A 24706-nucleotide genomic window follows, 5' to 3' on the forward strand; every position below is an offset into this window, starting at 1 on the left:
AGTGCCTGTGTTTAAATACTCTGAACACTAGCAGCAGCAGCAGCAGTGTTTCTTCAAGAGTAGGAGAAATGGTATATTTCACCCTAGTGCATCATGCAAAGAATTTTAGAGAAATGAGCAAAGCCCACTTGATCTCAGTGAGACAGCAGTAACTGATGGCTTAAAACAAGCGAGATCTTACATCCCTGCTCAGTAATTGAACCTAGGTAGCCCTACCTGCCAATGCAGAAGACATAAGAGACACAGGTTTGATCCCTGAGGTCAGGAAGATTCCTTGGAGGAGGGAAAGGCAACCCACTCCAGTATTCTTGCCTGGAGAATCCCATAGACAGAGGAGCTTGGCAGGCTACATTACATAGGGTTGCAAGAATAGGAAACAACTGAAGCGACTTAGCACACAGCACAGCCTGGATGGAAACCTGGAATCCTGGCTGATAGTCCACTAGGGGTTAGAAGACAGAAGCAAAATTCCACTTACCCTCAATGAAAAATGCATTTCTCAAGGAGGCAAAAACTGTAAAACCAGGTGTAAAGTTTAATTAGAGACACAGTACAAGTGGAAACCCCTCAGAAAAACAGTTTAAGGGAGAAACAAGGCAGAGATATGCACCCAAAGAGAGAGGGTGTGGACATCCCCCTTCATGAGGAGGAGTTCAGTAAAGAGGTGGTTAAATGATTTATACAGGGCAGTTCTACTGGGTCTTTGATTATCTTTGGTTAATTATCTCGCTTCTTTTTGCACAGCTGCCATACCCAAGGCCCGTCCCCAACATGAATGCACAACTTTTTTTCCAAGATGGATTCTCACCCAGAGGCCTGGGGAGGGGAGGGGCTTAGCATCACATATTTTCTGGGGGTGCTCCCTCCTTTTGGAACCGCAAGGAGCCTTTCTGCACATGTGTAGATGGGGAGATTTTTCTTTCTTCAAGGATGGGAAATATGTGATCTCTTGATCTTTTACTCAAACAAGGTTTAGCCCTTCTTTATCACTGCCATAATTGTTATCTTAAGGTGAACATGAGAAGCAAAGCCCAGCTATTCAGCCTTTTCCTGTGGCTATTATTATCTCAAAATGCAGACAGAAAGTTGATCATAAGTATGTAGTCTGGAGACAACTTGTTTCTTGTCTCAGCAAGTTGGAATAGAAGGCTAATTATACACCATACACTAAAGTAAACTCAAAATGGATTAAAGATCTAAATGTAAGGCCAGAAACTGTAAAACTCCTAGAGGAAAACATAGGCAAAACATTCTCTGACATAAATCACAGCAGGCTCCACCTCCCAAAGTAATGGAAATAAAAGCGAAAATAAACAAATGAGACCTAATTAAACTTAAAAGCTTTTGCACAATGAAGGAAACTATGAGCAAGGTGAAAAGGCAGCCTTCAGAATGGGAGAAAATAATAGCAAATGAAGTAACTGACAAAGACTTAATCTCAAAAATATACAAGCAGCTCCTGTAGCTCAATTCCACAAAAATAAATGACCCAATCAAAAAAATGGGCCGAAGAACTAAACAGACTTTTCTCCAAAGACATACAGATGGCTAACAAACATATGAAAAGATGCTCAATAGCACTCATTATCAGAGAAATGCAAATCAAAACCACAATGAGGTAATATCTCACACTGGTCAGAATGGCTAGTATCCAAAAGTCTACAAACAATAAATGCTGACGAAGGTGTGGAGAAAAGGGAACCCTCTTACACTGTTGATAGGAAGGCAAACTAGTACAGTCACTATGGAGAACAGTGTGGAGATTCCTTTAAAATCTGGAAATAGAACTGCCTTATGACCCAGCAATCCCACCGCTGGGCATACACACCAAGGAAACCAGAATTGAAAGAGACACATGTACCCCAATGTTTATCGCAGCACTGTTTATAATAGCTAGGACATGGAAGCAACCTAGATGTCCATCAGCAGACGAATGGATAAGAAAGCTGTGGTACATATACGCAATGGAGTATTACTCAGCCATTGAAAAGAATACATTTGAATCAGTTCCAATGAGGTGGATGAAACTGGAACCTATTATACAGAGTGAACAGTATACTAACACATATATATGGAATTTAGAAAGATGGTAATGATGACCCTATATGTGAGACAGCAAAAGAGACACAGATGTATAGAACATTGTTTTGGACTCTGTGGGAGAAGGTGAGGGTGGGATGATTTGAGAGAACAGCATTGAAACATGTATATTATCATATGTGAAACAGATAGCCAGTACAGGTTCGATGCATGAGACAGGGTGCTCAGGGCTGGTGCACTGGGATGACCCTGAGGGACGGGATGAGGAGGGAGGTGGGAGGGAGGTTCAGAATGGGGAACACCTGTACACCCATGGCTGATTCATGTCAATGTATGGCAAAAACCACTACAATATTGTGAAGTAATTAGTAATTGTAAATTAGTTGTAATTGTAAATTAATTAGTAATTAATTTATTTTTTTAAAAAAAGAAGGCTAGTTATAAATGACCACCCTAAGTCCATTTATTTCCTGCCTCTTGCTAAGCCAAACAACTCTTGTTAGGTAGCAGAGAAAAGTGCACTCTTCAAGAAGGAAGAATACTAAAATTTCACAGAAAATGGTGAACTGGAACTGGACATAAAAATGATTCTGTATGCACCATCAGCTATGTGGACATACAGACCATTCAGGAGCACAGTTCTCTGGCTAAAAAGGGTTTCATACTTGGCATAATGCCCTGCCATCAATATCTTGAAATTATTAATGATTTTTTAAACAAAGAACTCCAATCTTTTTATTTTACACTTGCAAATTAGGTAGCAGGTTCTGACTATATGATCATATGTGCTAAGTGGCTTCAGCCATGTCTGACTCTTTGTGACCCAATGCACTGTAGCCCACCAGGCTCCTCTGTCCATGGGCTTTTCCAGGCAAGAATTCTGGAGTGGGTTTCCATGCCCTCCTCCAGGGGATCTTCCCAACCCAGGGACTGAACCCATGTCTCTTATATCTCCTGCATTGGCAGGCAGGTTTTTTACTACATATGAGCTTGAAATTTTGAAAGGGATATATATATATATATATATATATATATATATATATATATATATATATATATATTGCTTTATCTAGGTTTTTGTTTGTTTGTTTGTGTTTTTTGTAAGCATCTTTTGGCAGGAAAGAGTTCTTTGCAGGAAAGAGCTCTCAGCAAGTTACCAACTGAATTGAGGGTGACTGCTCATTGCTTACAAAAATCAAACTCATGGACATTGGTACAGTGACAAGGTGTCTTTAATCAGAATGCCCACAATCTGGGAAGTCTGTGGGCTTAGTCCCCTTAGAACCACCTCCAAAGATGCTGCTAGCCATGAAAGTCTTAAAGAAAAAGGGGGAAGTAACCTCAGTTAATCATTGAGGAAGTGGATCAGAGTCATCACCATCCTCCACTGAGTACAGGCCTGTCTCTTCCTGATCTTCCTCTAGACCTGTTCCTTTATCTTGATCACAGGTTAGTCACATGGTTTGTTTGGGAGGTCATATAATGGGAAGCTACAGAAGAGACCTGGTCATCTTATTCTTCATACCTACTTCTTTGATCTATGGGAAGAACCGACAAGCTAGGCAAGCTGTTGTGTGATTAAAAGATTTGAAAGTCGGGCTTAGGTCAGAAATGAGTAGAACAGTGAAAGTGAAAGTGAGGGCGCTCAGTCATGCCCGACTCCTTGCAACCCCATGGACTGTAGCCTACTAGGCTCCTCCATCCATGGGATTCTCCAGGCAAGAATACTGGAGTGGGTTGCCATTTCCTTCTCCAGGAGATCTTCCCAACCCAGGGATTGAACCTGGGTCTCCCGCTTTGTAGGCAGACACTTTACCGTCTAAGCCACCAGGGAAGTAAGGGGTACCCAATTAAATTTAGTTATAATAAGGCTTGCTAAAAAGAGAAGGAAGGAGCCTCCTGCTGTCACCTTAGAGAAATATTCACAATCTAAAAGTTGAGAGTTATGTTTTATTTGGTGGGAATTTTTAGGACTTCAAGTCTTGGAGGCAACCTCTCAAGTGGCCCTGAGAGAACTGCTCTGAGGAGAGTAAAGAGCCTGGTTAAATGGAAGTTTTACAACAAAGGGCAGGTAATCTGAACGTCAAACAATTGTTGTTAATTAAAGAGAACCAGATATCCCAGATTGTTGTTAATTAAAGAAAGCCAGAGGTCTTTCCAGGAGGTACAGTGGTAAAGAATTTGCCTACCATGCAGGAGACCCAAGAGACATGAGTTCGATCCCTGGATCAGAAAGAACCCCTGGAGTAAGAAATAGCAACCCACTCCAGTAGTCTTGCCTGGAGAATCCCCAGTTCTACAAGCCAATCATAGAAGGACAAACTGCATGATTCCAGTTACCTGAGGTATCTACAATAATCAGACTCATAGATTCCAAGGATAGAATGGTGGTTGCCAGAAACTGGAGGGAAGGAAAAACTGGAGTTGCTAATAAACATGCATAAAATTTCAGTTATGCGAGATGAATAAATTTTAGGTATCTGCTGTATAACATTGTACCTATAGATTAAAATGCTATGTTATGTATTTAAAAATCTGTTAAGAGAGGAGGTCTCCTGTTAAGTATTCTTATCACAATTTAAAAAAAAAATTGTCAAACTGTTTCCCTGAGTATCTGTAATATTTTATACTCCCATCAGCAATGCAGTTTCTCTGCATCCTCATCAGAATTTCACATTGTCTTTTCTTTCTTTCTTTTTTTTTTTTTAAATTCTGGCAAGTTTTACCTATTTATCATATGGTTTCAATTTTTACTTCTATAGTGATTAATGGCCATAAGCATCTATTCTTGGTTGTTGCTCTATGGATATTCTCTTCTGGGAAATGTCTGTTCACGTCGTTTCTGGAAAATGTTTACTATGCCTCTTCTGGGAAATGTCTGCTCATGTCTCTTGCCCATGGTCTGGCCTTTGTCCCAGTTCCCGGAGGTAACTTCAAAACTTTCAGATTTTCCCAACTAACAGGAACATACTGGTTAGAGTAGACAAAGAATGACACCTGTCATTTCAGTAAACAAAGGATGCAGTGGCCATAACTCTATCAGTCACAACAGTTGCCCAAAGCAGTGCTTTCTGATAGAAATTCAAGGAGAAAATTAGGACACTGGTCCTACATAGTTTAAATGCCTATCAAAGGAATAATTTCAATGAGTCCAGATTCTTGTATCTTCAGTTCAGTTCAGTCACTCAGTCGTGTCCAGCTCTTTGTGACCCCATGAATCGCAGCACGCCAGGCCTCCCTGTCCATCACCAACTTCCGGAGTTCACTCAGACTGACGTCCATCGAGTCAGTGATGTCATCCAGCCATCTCATCCTCGGTCGTCCCCTTTTCCTCCTGCCCCCAATCCCTCCCAGCATCAGAGTCTTTTCCAATGAGTCAACTCTTCGCATGAGGTGGCCAAAGTACTGGAGTTTCAGCTTTAGCATCATTTCTTCCAAAGAAATCCCAGGGCTGATCTCCTTCAGAATGGACTGGTTGGATCTCCTTGCAGGCCAAGGGACTCTCAAGAATCTTCTCCAACACCACAGTTCAAAAGCATTAATTCTTCGGCACTCAGCCTTCTTTACGGTACAACTCTCACATCCATACATGACCACAGGAAAAACCATAGCCTTGACTAGACAGATCTTAGTTGGCAAAGTAATGTCTCTGCTTTTGAATATACTATCTAGGTTGGTCATAACTTTTCTTCCAAGGAGTAAGCATCTTTTAATTTCATGGCTGCAGTCACCATCTGCAGTGATTTTGGAACCCCCCAAAATAAAGTCAGCCACCGTTTCCAGTGTTTCCCCATCTATTTGCCATGAAGTGATGGGACTGGATGCCATGATGTTAGTTTTCTAAATGTTGAGCTTTAAGCCAAGTTTTTCACTCTGCTCCTTCACTTTCATCAAGAGGCTCTTTAGTTCTTCACTTTCTGCAATAAGGATGGTGTCATCTGCCTATCTGAGGTTATTGATATTTTTCAGAGCAATCTTGATTCTAAATTGTGCTTCTTCCAGCCCAGTGTTTCTCATGATGTACTCTGCATATAACGTAAATAAGCAGGGTGACAATATATACCCTTGATGTACTCCTTTTCCTATTTGGAACCAGTCTGTTGTTCCATGTCCAGTTCTAACTATTGCTTTCTGACCTGCATACAGTTTTCTCAAGAGGCAGGTCAGGTGGTCGGGTATTCCCATCTCTTGAAGAATTTTCCACAGTTTGTGATCCACTTTTGGCATAGTCAAGAAAGCAGAAGTAGATGTTTTTCTGAAACTATCTTGCTTTTTCGATGATCCAAAGGATATTGGCAATTTGATTTCTATTTCCTCTGCCTTTTCTAAAACCAGCTTGAACATCTGAAGGTTCACAGTTCATGTATTGCTGAAGCCTGGCTTGGAGAATTTTAACATTACTTTACTAGTGTATGAGATGAGTGCAACTGTGACGTAGTTTGACCATTCTTTGGCATTGCCTTTCTTTGGAATTGGAATGAAAACTGACCTTTTCCAGTCCTGTGGCCACTGCTGAGTTTTCCAAATTTGCTGACATATTGAGCACAGTACTTTCACAGCATCATCTTTTAGGATCTGAACGAGCTCAACTGGAATTCCATCACCTCCACTAGCTTTGTTCATAGTGATGCTTCCTAAGGCCCACTTGACTTCACATTCCAGGATGACTGGTTCTAGGTGAGTGATCTAACCATCATGATTATCTGGGTAGTGAAGATCTTTTTTTTTGTACAGTTCTTCTGTGTATTCTTGCCACATCTTCTTAATATCTTCTGCTTCTATTAGGTTCATACAATTTCCATCCTTTATTGAGCCCATCTTTGCATGAAGTGTTCCCTTCATATCTCTAATTTTCTTGAAGAGATCTCTAGTCTTTCCCATTCTGTTGTTTTCCTCTATTTCTTTGCACTGATCGCTGAGGAAGGCTTTCTTATCTCTCCTTGCTGTTCTTTGCAACTCTACACCCAGATGCTTATATCTTTCCTTTTCTCCTTTGTTTTCTGCTTCTCTTCTTTCCACAGCTATTTGTAATGCCTCCTCAGCCAGCCATTGTGCCGTTTTTCATTTCTTTTTTTGGGGATGGTCTTGATCCCTGTCTCGTGTACAATGTCATGAACCTCTGTCCACAGTTTATCAGGCACTCTGTCTATCAGATCTAGTCCCTTAAATCTATTTCTCACTTCTACTGTATAATCATAAGGGATTTGATTTAGGTCATACCTGAACAGTCTAATGATTTTCCCCACTTTCTTCAATTTCAGACTGAATTTGGCAATAAGGAGTTTATGGTCTGAGCCAGTCAGCTCCTGGTCTTGTTTTTGCTGACTGTATAGAACTTCTCCATCTTTGGCTGCAAAGAATATAATCAATTTGATTTCACTGTTGGCCATCTGGTGATGTCCATGTGTAGAGTCTTCTCTTGTGTTGTTGGAAGAGGGTGTTTTCTATGACCAATGTGTTCTTTTGACCAAACTCTATTTGCCTTTGCCTTGCTTCATTCTGTACTCTAAGGCCAAATTTGTCTGTTACTCCAGGTGTTTCTTCACTTCCTGCTTTTGTATTCCAGTCCCCTATAGTGAAAAGGACATCTTTTTTTGGGGTGTTAGTTCTAAATGGTCTTGCAGGTCTTCATAGAACCATTCAACTTCAGCTTCTTCAGCATTACTGGTCAGGGCATAGACTTGGATTACTGTGATATTGAATGGTTTGCCTTGGAAAGGAACAGAGATCATTTTGTCGTTTTTGAGATTGCATCCAAGTACTGCATTTTGAACTCTTTTGTTGACTACTATGGCTACTCCATTTCTTCTAAGGGATTCCCAGCCACAGTAATAGATATAATGGTCATCTGAGTTAAATTCACCCATTTCAGTCCTTTTTGGTTCACTGATTACTAGAATGTTGATGTTCACTCTTGCCATCTCCTGTTTGACACTTCCAATTCGCCTTGATTCATGGACTTAACATCCAGGTTCCTATGCAATATTGCTCTTTACATCATTGGACCTTGCTTCTTTCACCAGTCACATCCACAACTGGGTGTTGTTTCTGCTTTGGCTTCTTCCATTCATTCTTTCTGGAGTTATTTCTCCACTGATTTCCAGTAGCATATTGGGCACCTACTGACCTAGGGAGTTCATCTTTCAGTGTCATATCTTTTTGCCTTTTCATACTGTTAATGGGGTTCTGGAAGTATACTGAAGAATACTGAAATGCATATTACTAAATGAAAGAAATCAATCTGAAAATGCTGTTTGACTCCAGGAGACAAATTTAAAAAACTGATGATTATGGGGTTGTGGAATGGAAGGATATTAAACTGACAAAAACCAAAAGGATTTTTACCACAGTGGAAATGTTATTGTGCCTATATTGGTACATTGATATATTTTGCCAAAACCCATAGAATGCACAACAGCAAGAATGAACCCAAAAGTAAACTGTGGAGTTTGTGTGATTGTAATGTGTCAGTGTAGGTTCATCCTTCATGAAAAATGTACCATTCTAGTGGGTATTATTCATAATGAGGGAGGCTATGTATGTGGGGTTTTTTTAGGGCGTATATGCAATAACTATCCCTTTCTCTCAATTTCATTGTAAACCTGACACTTACCTAAAAAAAATAAAAAACTTTTTTTAAAAAGTTATCTATTTTCTAGTTGGATTTTTTATTACTGAGTTTTGAGAGTTCTTTCTATATTCTAGTTACTAGTTCTTTGTCACATACTGGTTCTTTGTGCAAATTTTGTTCCCAGTTTCTAACTTGTCTTTTCATTCTCTCCTCAGGGTATCAGGCAAAACACACACACACACACACACACACACACACACACAAATCAAAAAACAGTTTTGATGAAGTCTAGTTTATTAATGTTTTCTTTTATGAATCATGTTTTTGGTGTCAGGTCTAAGAATTTATTGAAGTGAGATTGTTAGTCGCTCAGTCATGTCTGACTGTTGCAACCCCCATGGACCGTAGCCAGCCAGGCTCCTCTGTCCATGGAATTCTCCAGGCAAGAATACTGGAGTGGGTAGTCATCTCCTTCTCCAGGGGATCTTCCTGACCCAAGGATCGAGTCCAGGTCTCCTGCATTGCAGGCAGAATCTTTACCATCTAACCCACCAAGGAAGCCCAAGAATTTATTGCCTAGCTCTATATCCAAAAGATTTTATCCTATATTTTTTTCTAAAGGTTTTCTAATTTTCTATTTTAGATTTAAGCCTAGCATCCCTTTGGGGGGCTAATACTGGTTTCAAATGTAAGGTTTAGGTCAAAGTTCATTTTTTAAATTTTTGGCCAGTAGATGCCCAAGTCCTCCAAATTATTTAGTTTCTGAATTTCTTTGGTACGCTTGTGAAAATTTAATTGGTCATATTTGCAAGGGTCTATTTATTGGTTCTCTATTCTGTTGTATTAATCTATGTGTTCAGCACTTTGCCAATATTGTATAATGACCTTAAATATATAGTAAGCCTCAACATCATATAAAATAATTCCTCCCAATTTTCTCTTATTTTTCAAGGTTGTTTTGTTATCCTAGGGCCTATTATCTTTCCATTTGAATTCAGAAATAAGTTTGTCCATAGTCTATGTCTATGGAAATCCTGCTGGATTTTGAAAAAATAATTCATAAAACCTATAGATCACTTTGAGAAAAACTAATATTTTACTACCAGTTAAATCTTCAATGGACTGGTTCAAAATTGGGAAAGGAGTATGCCAAGGCTGTATATTGTCACCTTAGCTTATTTAACTTGAGTACATCAGGCAAAATGCCAGACTGGATGAAACACAAGCTGCAGTCGAGACTGCCAGGAGACATATCGACAACCTCAGATATGCACATGATACCACCTTAATGGCAGAAAGCAAAGAGGAACTAAAGAGCTATTTGATGAAGGTGAAAGAGGAAAGTGAAAAAGCTGGCCTAAAACTCAAAATTCACAAAACTGCCACAGTCCAGCCCCTGCAGGATCCAGGGGAACCCTCAAGAGAAACGGTGTTGGTGAATGATTTAGAGAGAAATAAAGAAGAGATGTTGTAGATAAGAAAATAGAGGAGAGAAAAAAAGCTGATATTCCTTGGTTTACACAGAAAGCCAATAAAGCCCAGAGACAAGGAGCTTGCTCTGTTCACAGAGGCTGCAACAGCTCTTATTACATTTATTATTTTAGTCCTACTAATGATTCTCGAATTCGCAGTAGCGATTATTCAAGCCTATGTGTTTACCCTCCTAGTTAGCCTATACCTGCATGACAACACATAATGACACACCAAACCCGTGCTTACCACATAGTAAACCCAAGCCCCTGACCCCTCACAGAAGCACTATCCACCCTCTTAATAACATCCGGCCTAATTATATGATTCCACTTCAACTCAACAACCTTACTAATGCTCGGCCTAACAACAAACATACTCACAATATATCAATGATGACGAGATGTTATCCGAGAGAGTACCTTTCAAGGACATCATACTCCAACTGTTCAAAAAGGTCTTCGCTACGGAATAATTCTCTTCATTATTTCCGAAGTCTTATTCTTTACTGGATTTTTCTGAAGATTATATCACTCAAGTCTTGCCCCTACACCCGAACTAGGTGGCTGCTGACCCCCAGCAGGCATTCACCTACTTAATCCCCTAGAAGTCCCACTACTCAACACCTCCGTTCTTCTGGCCTCAGGAGTCTCTATTACCTGAGCCCACCATAGTCTTATACAAGGAAACCGTAACCACATACTACAAGCCCTGTTTATCACCATCGCACTAGGTGTATATTTTACATTACTACAAGCCTCAGAGTATTATGAAGCACCCTTTACCATCTCAGACGCAGTTTACGGTTCAACATTCTTCGTAGCCACAGGATTCCATGGCCTCCATGTCATCATCAGATCCACTTTCTTAATCGTCTGCTTTTTCTGCCAACTAAAATTCCATTTACCTCTAGTCACCACTTTGGTTTTGAAGCTGCTGCCTGATACTGACATTTCATAGACGTAGTATGACTTTTCCTTTATGTTTCTATCTATTGATGAGGCTCATGTCCTTTTAGTATCAATCAGTACGACTGACTTCCAATCAGTCAGTTAGTTTTGGTCTAATCTGAAAAAGAACAATAAACCTAATAATAGCTCTCCTAACCAATCTCACACTAGCTACACTACTTGTCACTATCACATTCTGACTCCCTCAACTCAACGTATATTCAGAAAAAACAAGCCCATATGAGTGCGGATTTGACCCCATAGGATCAGCCCGCCTCCCTTTCTCCATAAAATTTTTTTCTGGTAGCCATCACATTCCTCCCATTTGACCTAGAAATTGCACTACTCCTGCCACTACCATGAGCCTCACAAACAACTAACCTAAACACAATGCTCACCATAGCTCTTTTCCTAATTTTCCTACTAGCTGTAAGCCTAGCCTACGAATGAACCCAAACACGACTAGAATGAACAGAATATGGTATTTAGTTTAAAGCAAAATAAATGATTTCGACTCATTAGATTATGATTAAGCCCATAATTACCACATGTCCCTTGTATATATAAATATTATAATAGCATTTACAGTATCTCTTGTAGGACTACTAATATATCAATCCCACCTAATATCATCCCTTTTATGCCTAGAAGGAATGATATTGTCCCTATTCATTATAGCCACCCTAATAATCCTAAACTCACACTTTACCTTAGCCAGCATGATACCCATCATCTTACTAGTTTTCACAGCCTGTGAAGCAGCCCTAGGCCTATCTCTACTAGTAATGGTATCAAACACATATGGTACTGACAAAACCTTAACCTACTACAATGCTAAAATATATTGTCCTCACAGTAATACTTATACCCCTAACCTGACTATCAAAAAATAATATAATCTGAGTTAATTCCACACTACATAGCCTACTAATTAGCCTCACAAGTCTGCACCTTATAAATCAGTTCAGTGATAACAGCCTTAACTTTGCATTAATCTTCTTCTCTGACTCTTTATCCACACCACGGCTAATCCTAACCATATGACTTCTTCCCTTGATGTTAATGGCCAGTCAACATCACTTGTCAAAAGAAAACCTAATCCGAAAAAAAAAAACTATTTATCACTATATTAACCCTATTACAACTCTTTCTAATCATAACATTCACTGCTGCAGAACTAATCTTTTTTTATATCCTATTCGAAGCAACACTAGTCCCAACACTCATTATTATTACTCGATGAGGAAACCAAACAGAACGCCTAAATGCTGGCCTTTATTTCCTATTTTATACACTGGCAGGATCCCTACCCCTACTAGTAGCACTAATTTATATTCAAAATACAGTAGAATCCTTACACTTCCTAATCCTCCAATACTGAGTGCAACCAATACCCAACTCCTGATCCAATGTTTTCATATGACTAGCATGCATAATAGCTTTCATAGTAAAAATACCACTATATGGCCTCCACCTTTGACTACCCAAAGCCCATGTAGAAGCCCCCATTGCAGGCTCCATAGTCCTTGCAGCAGTCCTACTAAAACTAGGAGGATACGGCGTACTACGAGTCACACTACTCCGAAATCCAGTAACTGACTTTATAGCATATCCATTCATCATACTATCCTTATGAGGCATAATCATGACTAGCTCAATTTGCCTTCGCCAAATGGGCCTGAAGTCTCTCATCACATACTCTTCTGTCAGCCACATAGCACTTGTTATTGTACCTATTCTCATCCAAACACCTTGAAGCTATATAGGAGCCACCACCCTGATAATTGCCCATGGCCTTACATCCTCCATACTTTTCTGCCTAGCAAACTCCAACTACGAATGAATCCACAGCCAAACAATAATTTTAGCCCATGGCCTACAAACATTTCTCCCACTAATAGCTACCTGATAACTCCTAGCGAGCCTAACTAACCTGGCTCTACTCCCAATGATTAACCTAATTGGAGAATTATTTGTAGTAATATCAACCTTCTCATGATCTAATATTACAATTATTTTAATAGGACTTAACACGGTAATTACTGCCCTATACTCCTTTATATGCTAATCACAACACAACGGGGTAAATACACTCACCATGTCAATAACATTTCACCTTCCTTTACACAAGAAAATGCACTCATATCATTACACATTCTACCACTACTACTTCTATCCCTGAACCCAAAAATTATTGTAGGACCCCTGTACTGTAAGTATAGTTTAAAAAAAAAAAAACATTAGATTGTGAATCTAACAACAGAAGCCCATTATTTTCTTATTTACCGAAAAAGTATGCAAGAACTGCTAATTCTATGCCCCCATATCTAACAACATGGCTTTTTCAAACTTTTAAAGGATGGTAGTTATCCATTGGTCTTAGGAACCAAAAAATTGGTGCAACTCCAAATAAAAGTAATAAACATATTCTCTTCCTTCACATTAACAACCCTACTTCTACTAACCGTACCCATCATAATAACAAGCTCCAACACCTACAAAACTTCTAATTACCCACTCTACGTAAAAAAAAAACCATCTCATGCTTTTATTACCAGCATAATTCCCACAATAATATTTATTCACACAGGACAAGAAATAGTCATTTCAAACTGACACTGACTGACCACCCAAACCCTTAAATTATCACTTAGTTTCAAAATAGACTACTTCTCAATAATATTTGTTCCAGTAGCGCTATTTGTCACATGATCCATCATAGAGTTCTCAATATGATATATACACTCAGACCCCAACATCGACCAATTTTTCAAATATCTACTTCTATTCCTCATCACAATACTCATTCTTGTCACTGCAAATAACCTCTTTAAACTATCTATCAGCTGAAGAGTTGAAATTATGTCATTTTTACTTATCGGATGATGGTATGGGTGAGCAGATGCAAACACAGCAGGCTTACAAGCAATTCTGTATAACCACATTGGCGATATTGAATTTATCCTAGCAATAGCATGATTCCTAGCCAATCTTAACACCTGAGGCCTTCAACAAATCTTCATATTAAAACCAGACAACTCAAATCTACCCCTCATAGGCCTGGTACTAGGCACAACTGGAAAATCCACACAATTCGGCCTACACCCATGACTACCTTCTGCAATAGAAGGCCCAAGTCCTGTCTCAGCATTACTTCACTCAAGCACAATAGTAGTAGCGGGTATTTTTCTACTAATCTATTTCCACCCGTTAACAGAAAACAATAAATTTACCCAATCCATTATATCATGCCTAGGAGCTATCACCACATTATTCACAGCAATACGCACCCTCACCCAGAATGACATTAAAAAGATTGTTGCCTTCTCCACATCCAGCCAACTAGGCCTTATAATAGTAACAATTGGCATCAACCAGCCCTACTTGGCGTTTCTCCACATTTGCACCCACGCCTTCTTCAAAGCCATGCTATTTATATGCTCTGGTTCTATTATCCACAGCCTAAATGATGAACAAGACATTTGAAAAATAGGAGGCCTATTCAAAGCAATACCATTTACTACAACAGCCCTCGTTATTGGCAGTCTCCCACTAACAGGAATACCCTTCCTCACCGGATTCTACTCTAAAGATCTAATCATTGAATCCTCCAACATGTCATATACCAACGCCTGAGGCCTTTTAATAACACTAATCGCCACCTCTTTCACCGCCATCTACCGTACTCGTATTATTTTCTTTGCACTCCTAGGACAACCCCGATTCCCAACCCTCATTATTATCAATGAAAACAACCCCTTCCTAATTAACTCAATCAAACGCCTGCTAATTGGAAGCCTTTTTGCAGGATTTATTATCTCCAACAATATTCCTCCAACAACAATTCCCCAAATCACCATACCCTACTACTAAAAATAGCAGCCCTAGCAGTTACAATCTTAGGTTTTATCCTAGCACTAGAAATCAGCAACATAACTTGCAACCTAAAATTTAGTTATCCATCAAATATTTTCAAATTCTCCAACCTGTTAGGATACTACCCCACAATCATACACTGCCTAACTCCTTACATAAATTTAACAATAAGCCAAAAATCAGCATCTTCCCTTCTAGATCTAATCTGACTAGAAAATATTTTACCAAAGACTACTTCACTAACCCAAATAAAAATATCCACCATAATTACAAGCCAAAAGGGCCTAATCAAATTGTATTTCCTCTCTTTCCTAGTCACAATCCTCATCAGCAAAATCTTATTTAATTTCCACGAGTAATCTCCATAATAACTACAACACCAATTAACAAAGGTCAACCAGTCACAATAACCAACCAAGTACCATAGCTATATAAAGCAGCAATTCCTATGGCTTCTTGACTAAAAAACCCAGAATCCCCTGTGTCATAAATAACCCAATCCCCTAAACCATTAAATTTAAATACAATCTCCACCTCCTCATCCTTCAATACATAATAGACTATCAAAAACTCCATTAACAAACCAGTAATAAATGCCCCCAAAACAGTCTTATTGGAGACTCAAATCTCAGGATACTGCTCAGTAGCCATAGACGTTGTGTAACCAAAAACCACCATCATACCCCCCAAATAAATTAAGAAAACCATTAAGCCTAAAAAAGACCTGCCAAAATTTAATACAATACCACAACCAACTCCACCACTCACAATTAAACCTAACCCCCCATAAATAGGTAAAGGTTTTGAAGAAAACCCTACAAAACCAATCACAAAAATGATACTCAAAATAAATACAATGTATGTTATCATTATTCTCTCATGGAATTTAACCACGACTAATGATATGAAAAACCATCGTTGTCATTCAACTACAAGAACACTAATGACCAACATTCGAAAGACTCACCCACTGATAAAAATTGTAAATAACACATTCATTGATCTCCCGGCCCCATCAAACATCTCATCATGATGAAATTTTGGCTCTCTCCTAGGCATCTGCCTAATCCTACAAATCCTAACAGGCCTATTCATAGCAACACACTACACATCTGATACAATAACAGCACTTTCTTCTGTCACTCACATTTGCCGAGATGTTAATTACAGCTGAATCATCTGGTACATACACACAAATGGAGCATCAATGTTTTTCATTTGTCTATTCATGCATGTAGGACGAGGCCTATACTATGGATCATATACCTTCCTAGAAACATGAAATATCCTTCTATTTGCAACAATAGCCACAGCATTCACAGGGTATGTCCTACCATGAGGACAAATATCATTTTGAGGAGCAACAGTCATTACCAACCTCCTCTCAGCAATCCCATACATTGGCACAAACCTAGTCGAGTGAATCTGAGGAGGATTCTCAGTAGACAAAGCATCCCTCACCCGATTTTTTGCCTTTCACTTTATCCTTCCATTTGTCATCGCAGCCCTCACCATAGTCCATCTACTCTCTCTCCACGAAACAGGATCCAACAACCCTACAGGAATCTCATCAGATGCAGACAAAATCCCATTTCACCCCTACTACACCATTAAAGACATTCTAGGCACCTTACTGTTAGTCCTAGCCCTCATACTCCTAGTACTATTCACACCTGACTTGCTTGGGGATCCAGATAACTACACCCCAGCAAATCCACTCAACACACCCCCTCACATCAAACCTGAATGATACTTCCTATTCACATACGCAATTCTACGATCAATTCCCAAAAAACTAGGAGGAGTTCTAGCCCTAGTCCTCTCAATTCTGATCCTAGTGCTTATACCTCTACTCCACACATCCAAACAATGAAGCATAATATTCCAGCCAATTAGTCAATGTCTAGTCTGAATTTTAGTAGCAGACCTACTAACACTCACATGAATTGGAGGACAACCAGTTGAACACCCATATATCATCATCGGACAACTAGCATCTATTATATATTTCCTACTCATTCTAGTACTAATACCAATGGCTAGCACTATTGAAAATAACCTCTTAAAATGAAGACAAGTCTTTGTAGTACATTAAATATACTGGTCTTGTAAACCAGAGAAGGAGAACAACTAACCTCCCTAAGACTCAAGGACGAAGCTATAGTCCCACTATCAACACCCAAAGCTGAAGTTATATTTAAACTATTCCCTGAGGCACTATCAATATACCCCCACAAACATCAAGGGCCTTCCCAGTGTTAAATTCACCAAAGCTTCTAAAAATTCAACACAAGTTTCACACTCCATAACCCTGCACACGTGATTGTATACCCAATAGTACATGCTTACACTCCCATACATATATTACATAGCGCCACTCGAAATATACGTATATAGTGTTTATGTGACAAAAACATAACATGTATACAGCACATCACATGGTCTACCATGCATGCGGGTAAGGACATAAGTATTAATGTAACACAGACATAGTATGTATATACCACATTACATGACTTGCCCCATGCATATAAGCAAGCATATAAACATTAATGCAATATAGACATAATACGTATATAGTACATTACATGATTTACCCTACACATATAAGCAAGTACATGAAACCTATTGATAGTACATAGGACATATAACTGTTCATCATACATAGCGCATCCAAGTCAAATCCATTCTTGTCAACACGCATATCCCGTCCATTAGATCACGAGCTTAACAACCATGCCACGTGAAACCAGCAACCCACTTGGCAAGGATCCCTCTTCTCACTCTGGGCCCATTAATCATGGCAGTCACTATTTAATGAACTTTATCAGACATCTGGTTCTTTCTTCAGGGCCATCTCATCTAAAATCGCCCATTCTTTCCCCTTAAATAAGCCATCTCAATGGACTAATGGCTAATCAACCCATGCTCACACATAACTGTGCTGTCATACATTTGGTATATTTTAATTTCTGGGGATGCTTGGACTCAACTATGGCCATCTGAGGCCCTGACCCAGAGCATGTATTGTAGCTGGACTTACTGCATCTTGAGCATCACCATAATGGTAGGCACGAGCATCATAGTTAATGGTCACAAGACATATAATGTTGTATCGTACATTACCTTACTACTTTCCCCCCGGTTTCTTTTTCCCCCTTAAATACCTACCATTATTTTCAACATGCTTCCCCCTAGATACTTATTTAAACTTATCACATCTTCAATACTCAAATTAGCACTCCAACCAAAGTAAGTATATAAGTGCCTGGGTCTCCCCCATGACACATAGTTAATGCAGCTTAAAATTAAAGCAAGGCACCGAAAATGCCTAGGTGAGTATATCAACTCCATAAACATATAGGGTTGGTCCCAGCCTTCCTGTTAACTTTCAATAGACTTACACATGCAAGCATCCACGCCCCGGTGAGAATGCCCTCTGAGTCAGTAAGACTAAGAGGAGCGGGTAGCAAGCACACATCTGTAGCTCATAACACCTTGCTTAACCACACCCCCACGGGAGACAGCAGTGACAAAAATTAAGCCATAAACGAAAGTTTGACTAAGTTATATTGACTAGGGTTGGTAAATCTCGTGCCAGCCACCGCGGTCATACGGTTAACCCGAGCTAACAGGAATACGGCGTAAAACGTGTGAAAGCGCTACAGAGTTACATTTTAATTAAACTGTAAAAAGCCATAATTACAATAAAAATAAATGACGAAAGTAACTCTATAACAGCTGACACACTATAGCTAAGACCCAAACTGGGATTAGATACCCCACTATGCTCAGCCCTAAACACAAATAATTATAAAAACAAAATTATTCGCCAGAGTACTACCGGTAACAGCCCAAAACTCAAAGGACTTGGCGGTGCTTTATACCCTTCTAGAGGAGCCTGTTCTATAATCGATAAAGCCTGATAGACCTCACCAATCCTTGCTAATACAGTCTATATACCGCCATCTTCAGCAAACCCTGAAAAAGAATAAAAGTAAGCACAACCATAGCACATAAAAACGTTAGGTCAAGGTGTAACCTATGGAATGGGAAGAAATGGGCTACATTTTCTATCTCAAGAAAACCCAATACGAAAGTTATTATGAAACTAATGACCAAAGGAGGATTTAGTAGTAAACTAAGAATAGAGTGCTTAGTTGAATCAGGCCATGAAGCACGCACACACCGCCCGTCATCATCCTCAAGTAACTATGATGCACTCAAACCTATTTACATGCACCAGCCATATGAGAGGAGACAAGTCGTAACAAGGTAAGCATACTGGAAAGTGTGCTTGGACAAACCAAGATATAGCTTAAGTAAAGCATCTAGTTTACACCTAGAAGATTTCACACACTATGAATATCTTGAACTATACCTAGCCCAAAATTCCCATCTTTCAATTAAGCAACCAAAATAAAAGAAAACATTTATCCTAATTTAAAATATAGGAGATAGAAATTCTAAGTATGGCGCTATAGAGAAAGTACCGCAAGGGAATGATGAAAGAAAAAATCAAAGTACAAAAAAGCAAAGACTAACCTTTGTACCTTTTGCATAATGAGTTAACTAGCAAAAAACTTAACAAAACGAATTTTAGCTAAGTAACCCAAAACCAGACGAGCTACTCATGGACAGTTTATTAGAACCAACTCATCTATGTGGCAAAATAGTGAGAAGATCCATAAGTAGAGGTGACACGCCTAAGGAGCCTGGTGATAGCTGGTTGTCCAGAAAATGAATTTTAGTTCAGCTTTAAAGATACCAAAAATCTAAACAAATCTCACTGTATCTTTAAAAGTTAGTCTAAAAAGGTACAGCCTTTTAGAAGTGGGTACAACCTTCACTAGAGAGTAAGATCTAACAACACCATAGTGGGCCTAAAAGCAGCCATCAATTAAGAAAGCGTTAAAGCTCAACAATAAAAATAATATTAATCCCAACAACAAACAGCTAACTCCTAGCCCTAATACTGGACTATTCTATTATAAAATAGAAGCAATAATGTTAATATGAGTAACAAGAAATATTTTCTCCTTGCATAAGTTTAAGTCAGTATCTGATAATACCCTATTAACAGTAAATAAAAATAACCCAACAATAAATAATGTATTAATTACATTGTTGACCCGACACAGGAGTGCACCTAGGAAAGATTAAAAGAAGTAAAAAGAACTCGGCAAACACAAACCCCGCTTGTTTACCAGAAACATCACCTCCAGCATTCCCAGTATTGGAGGCACTGCCTGCCTCCAATACTGTAACAAACGTTAAACAGCCATGGTATCCTGACCATGCAAAGGTAGCGTAATCATTTGTTCTCTAAATAAGGACTTGTATGAATGGCCACACGAGGGTTTTACTGTCTCTTACTTCCAATCAATCAGTGAAATTGACCTCCCTGTGAAGAGGCGGGAATAAACAAACAAGACGAAGACCCTGTGGAGCTTTAACTAGCCCAAAGAAAATAGACTTAACCATTAGGGGATAACAATACTCTTTATGGACTAGCAGTTTTGGTTGGGGTGACCTCGGAGAACAAAAAATCCTCCGAGTGATTTTAAAGACTAGACCCACAAGTCAAATCAAACTATCACTTATTGATCCAAAAATTTGATCAACGGAACAAGTTACTCTAGGGATAACAGTGCAATCCTATTCAAGAGTCCATATCGACAATAGGGTTTACGACCTCGGTGTTGGATCAGGACACCCCGATGGTGCAACCGCTATCAAAGTTTCGTTTGTTCAACGATTAAAGTCCTACGTGATCTGAGTTCAGATCGGAGTAATCCAGGGCGGTTTCTATCTGTTATGTATTTCTCCCAGTAGGAAAGGACAAGAGCAATAAGGCCAACTTCAATAAAGCGCCTTAAACTAATTAATGACCTCATCTCAATTAACCTCACAAATAAACCCTGACCTAGAAAAGGGCTTAGTTAAGGTGGCAGAGCCCAGTAATTGCATAAAACTTAACCCTTTATATTCAGAGATTCAAATCCTCTCCTTAACAAAATATTTATAGTTACTATTCTAATACTAATCATTCCCATTCTTCTAGCCATAGCCTTTCTCACACTAGTTGAACGAAAAGTCCTAGGCTACATACAATTCCGAAAGGGCCCAAATCTTGTGGGTCCATGTGGCCTACCTCAACCTATCGCTGATGCAATCAAACTTTTCATTAAAGAACCCCTACGACCTGCCACATCCTCAATCTCAATATTTATTTTAGCACCCATTCTAGCCCTAAGCCTAGCCCTAACCATATGAATTCCCCTACCCATCCCCTACCCCCTCATCAACATAAACTTAGGAGTCCTATTTATATTAGCCATATCAAGCTTAGCCGTATATTCAATCCTTTGATCAGGCTGAGCCTCCAACTCAAAATACCCACTTATCGGAGCCCCACGGGCAGTAGCATAATCTCGTATGAAGTAACGCTAGTAATCATCTTATTATCAGTTCTTCTAATAAATGGATCCTTCACTCTCTCCACATTAAGTACTACACAAGAACAAGTATGATTAATCTTCCCAGCATGACCCTTAGCAATAGTATGATTTATCTCAATGCTAGCAGAAGCAAACCGAGCACCATTTGACCTTACCGAAGGAGAATCGGAACTAGTCTCAGGCTTTAACATAAAATATGCAGCAGGACCATTTGCCTTATTTTTCATAGCAGAATATGCAAATATCATCATAATAAATATTTTCACAACAACCCTATTCCTAGGAGCATTTCACAACCCATATATACCAGAAGTCTACACAATCAACTTCACCATTAAATCACTACTACTCACAGTCATTTTCCTGTGAATCCGAGCATCCTACCCCTGATTCCACTATGATTAACTGATACACTTACTATGAAAAAGTTTCCTGCCCCTAACACTAGCTCTATGCATATGACATGTATCACTACCTATTCTTCTATCAAGCATCCCTCCACAAACATAAGAAATATGTCTGATAAAAGAGTTACTTTGATAGAGTAAATAATAGAGGTTTAAACCCTCTTATTTCTAGAACTATAGGAATTGAACCTACTCCTAAGAACCCAAAACTCTTCGTGCTCCCAATTACACCAAATTCTAACAGTAAGGTCAGCTAATTAAGCTATCGGGCCCATACCCCGAAAATGTTGGTTTTATCCTTCCTGTACTAATAAACCCAATCATTTTTATTATCATCCTAGCAACCATTATGTTTGGAACCATTATCGTTATAATTAGCTCCCAGTGACTACTTATCTGAATCGGATTTGAAATAAATATACTCACCATCATTCCTATTATAACAAAAAAATATAACCCATGAGCCACAGAAGCATCAACCAAATACTTCCTGACCCAATCAACAGCCTCAATCTATTAATAATAGCTGCATTATTAACAATATTTTCAGGCTGGTGGACTGTAATAAAACTATTCAACCCAACAGCCTCTATACTCATAACAATAGCCCTTACCATAAAACTAGGAATAGCTCCATTCCACTTCTGAGTCCCAGAAGTAACACAAGACATCTCCTTATCCCCAGGCCTAATCCTACTCACATGGCAAAAACTAGCACCTATATCAGTACTCTACCAGATCTCTCCATCCATTAACCTAAATCTAATCCTAACCCTGTCAATCCTGTCAATTATAATTGGAGGCTGGGGAGGACTAAACCAGCTGCGAAAAATCATAGCCTACTCATCAATCACCCACATAGGCTGAATAATAGCAGTTTTACTATGTAACCCCACCATAATACTACTAAACCTAATCATTTATATTATTATAACCTCTACTATATTCACACTATTTATAGCTAACTCAACCACAACTACCCCATCACTATCACATACATGAAACAAAGCACCCATCATAACAGTCCTAGTCCTTATTACCCTCCTATCAATAGGAGGACTCCCCCCACTATCAGGATTTATACCAAAATGAATAATTATCCAAGAAATAACAAAAAATGACAATATTATTTTACCTACCCTTATAGCAATCACAGCCCTACTAAATCTGTATTTCTACATATGACTTACATACTCCACTGCACTTACAATATTCCCCTCCACAAATAACATAAAGATAAAATGACAATTCTCTACCACAAAACAAATAACCCTCTTACCAACAATAGTCGTACTATCTACTCTACTACTGCCACTCACACCAATTCTATCAGTCCTAGAATAGGAATTTAGGTTAAACAGACCAAGAGCCTTCAAAGCCCTAAGCAAGTATAATTTACTTAATTCCTGATAAGGACTGCAAGATCACATCTTACATCAACTGAATGCAAATCAACCACTTTAATTAAGCCAAGTCCTCACTAGATTGGTGGGTTCCACCCCCACGAAACTTTAGTTAACAGCTAAATACCCTAAACAACTGGCTTCAATCTACTTCTCCCACTGGGAGAAAAAAAAGGCCAGAAAAGCCCTGGCAGAATTGAAGCAGCTTCTTTGAATTTGCAATTCAATATGTTAATTCACCACAGGGCTTGGTAAAAAGAGGGATCAAACCTCTGTCCTTAGATTTACAGTCTAATGCTTTACTCAGCCATTTTACCCATGTTCATCAACCGCTGATTATTTTCAACTAACCATAAAGACATCAGTACCTTATATCTTCTATTTGGTGCCTGAGCTGGCACAGTAGGAACCTCCCTAAGCCTGCAAATTTGCGCTGAACTAGGCCAACCCGGAACCCTACTTGGAGATGATCAAATCTACGATGTAGTTGTAACTTCACATGCATTCGTAATAATTTTCTTTATAGTAAGGCCTATTATAATTGGAGGATTCGGCAACTGACTAGTTCCCCTAATAACTGGAGCTCCTGATATGGCATTTCCTCGGATAAACAACATAAGTTTTTGACTCCTCCCCCCTTCTTACCTGTTACTTCTAGCATCTTCTATAGCCGAAGCTGGAGCAGGAACAGGCTGAACCGTATACCCACCTCTAGCAGACAACCTAGCCCATGCAAGAGCCTCAGTAGACTTAACCATTTTTTCTTTACACCTGGCAGGTGTTTCCTCAATCCTAGGGGCCATTAATTTTATTACAACAATTATTAACGTAAAACCCCCTGCAATATCACAATATCAAACTCCTCTGTTCGTGTGATCTGTACTGATCACTGCCGTACTACTATTCTTCTCACTTCCTATATTAGCGGCCAGTATTACAATACCACTAACAGATCAAAATCTAAACACAACCTTCTTTGACCCAGCAGGAGGAGGAGACCCTATCCTGTATCAACACCTATTCTGATTCTTTGGACATCCTGAAGTATACATTCTTATTCTACCTGGGTTTGGAATAATTTCTCATATCGTGACCTATTATTCAGGGAAAAAGGAACCATTTGGGTACATAGGAATAGTATGAGCTATAATATCAATTGGATTCCTAGGATTCATTGTATGAGCTCATCATATGTTTACAGTTGGAATAGATGTGGCCACACAGGCCTACTTCACGTCAGCTACTATGATTATTGCTATTCCAACCAGAGTGAACGTCTTTAGTTGATTAGCTACACTTCACGGAGGCAATATCAAATGATCTCCCACTATAATATGAGCCCTGGGCTTCATCTTCCTTTTTACAGTTGGAGGCCTAACTGGAATCATCCTAGCCAACTCTTCCCTTGATATTGTCCTTCACGACACATATTCTGTAGTCACACACTTCCACTATGTACTATCAATAGGAGCTGTATTTGCCATCATAGGAGGGTTTGTACATTGATTCCCACTATTCTCAGGCTATA

The 24706-nt window shown here is 39.1% G+C and overlaps 1 protein-coding gene and 1 non-coding gene across 5 annotated transcripts in view; both read right to left on the bottom strand.

Moving 5' to 3' along the window:
• Window positions 1-24706, bottom strand: part of LOC138437834 (C-type lectin domain family 2 member D11-like) — a 102348-nt gene that overhangs the window by 53795 nt on the left and 23847 nt on the right. The window contains exon 7 of one of the 4 annotated variants that reach the window (XR_011256179.1): window positions 479-514. The exons of the other annotated variants lie outside the window; for them this stretch is intronic. The gene's annotated coding sequence lies outside the window, so the exon portion shown is untranslated. The remainder of the gene's footprint in view (window positions 1-478; window positions 515-24706) is intronic. 4 annotated transcript variants of the gene reach the window in all.
• On the bottom strand, window positions 3803-3874 carry TRNAC-ACA (transfer RNA cysteine (anticodon ACA)). Its single transcript has one exon. It is a non-coding gene; the product is annotated as a tRNA-Cys (tRNA).

The sequence above is a fragment of the Ovis canadensis genome, chromosome 3, assembly GCF_042477335.2.
Source record: "Ovis canadensis isolate MfBH-ARS-UI-01 breed Bighorn chromosome 3, ARS-UI_OviCan_v2, whole genome shotgun sequence".
NCBI lineage: Eukaryota > Metazoa > Chordata > Mammalia > Artiodactyla > Bovidae > Ovis > Ovis canadensis.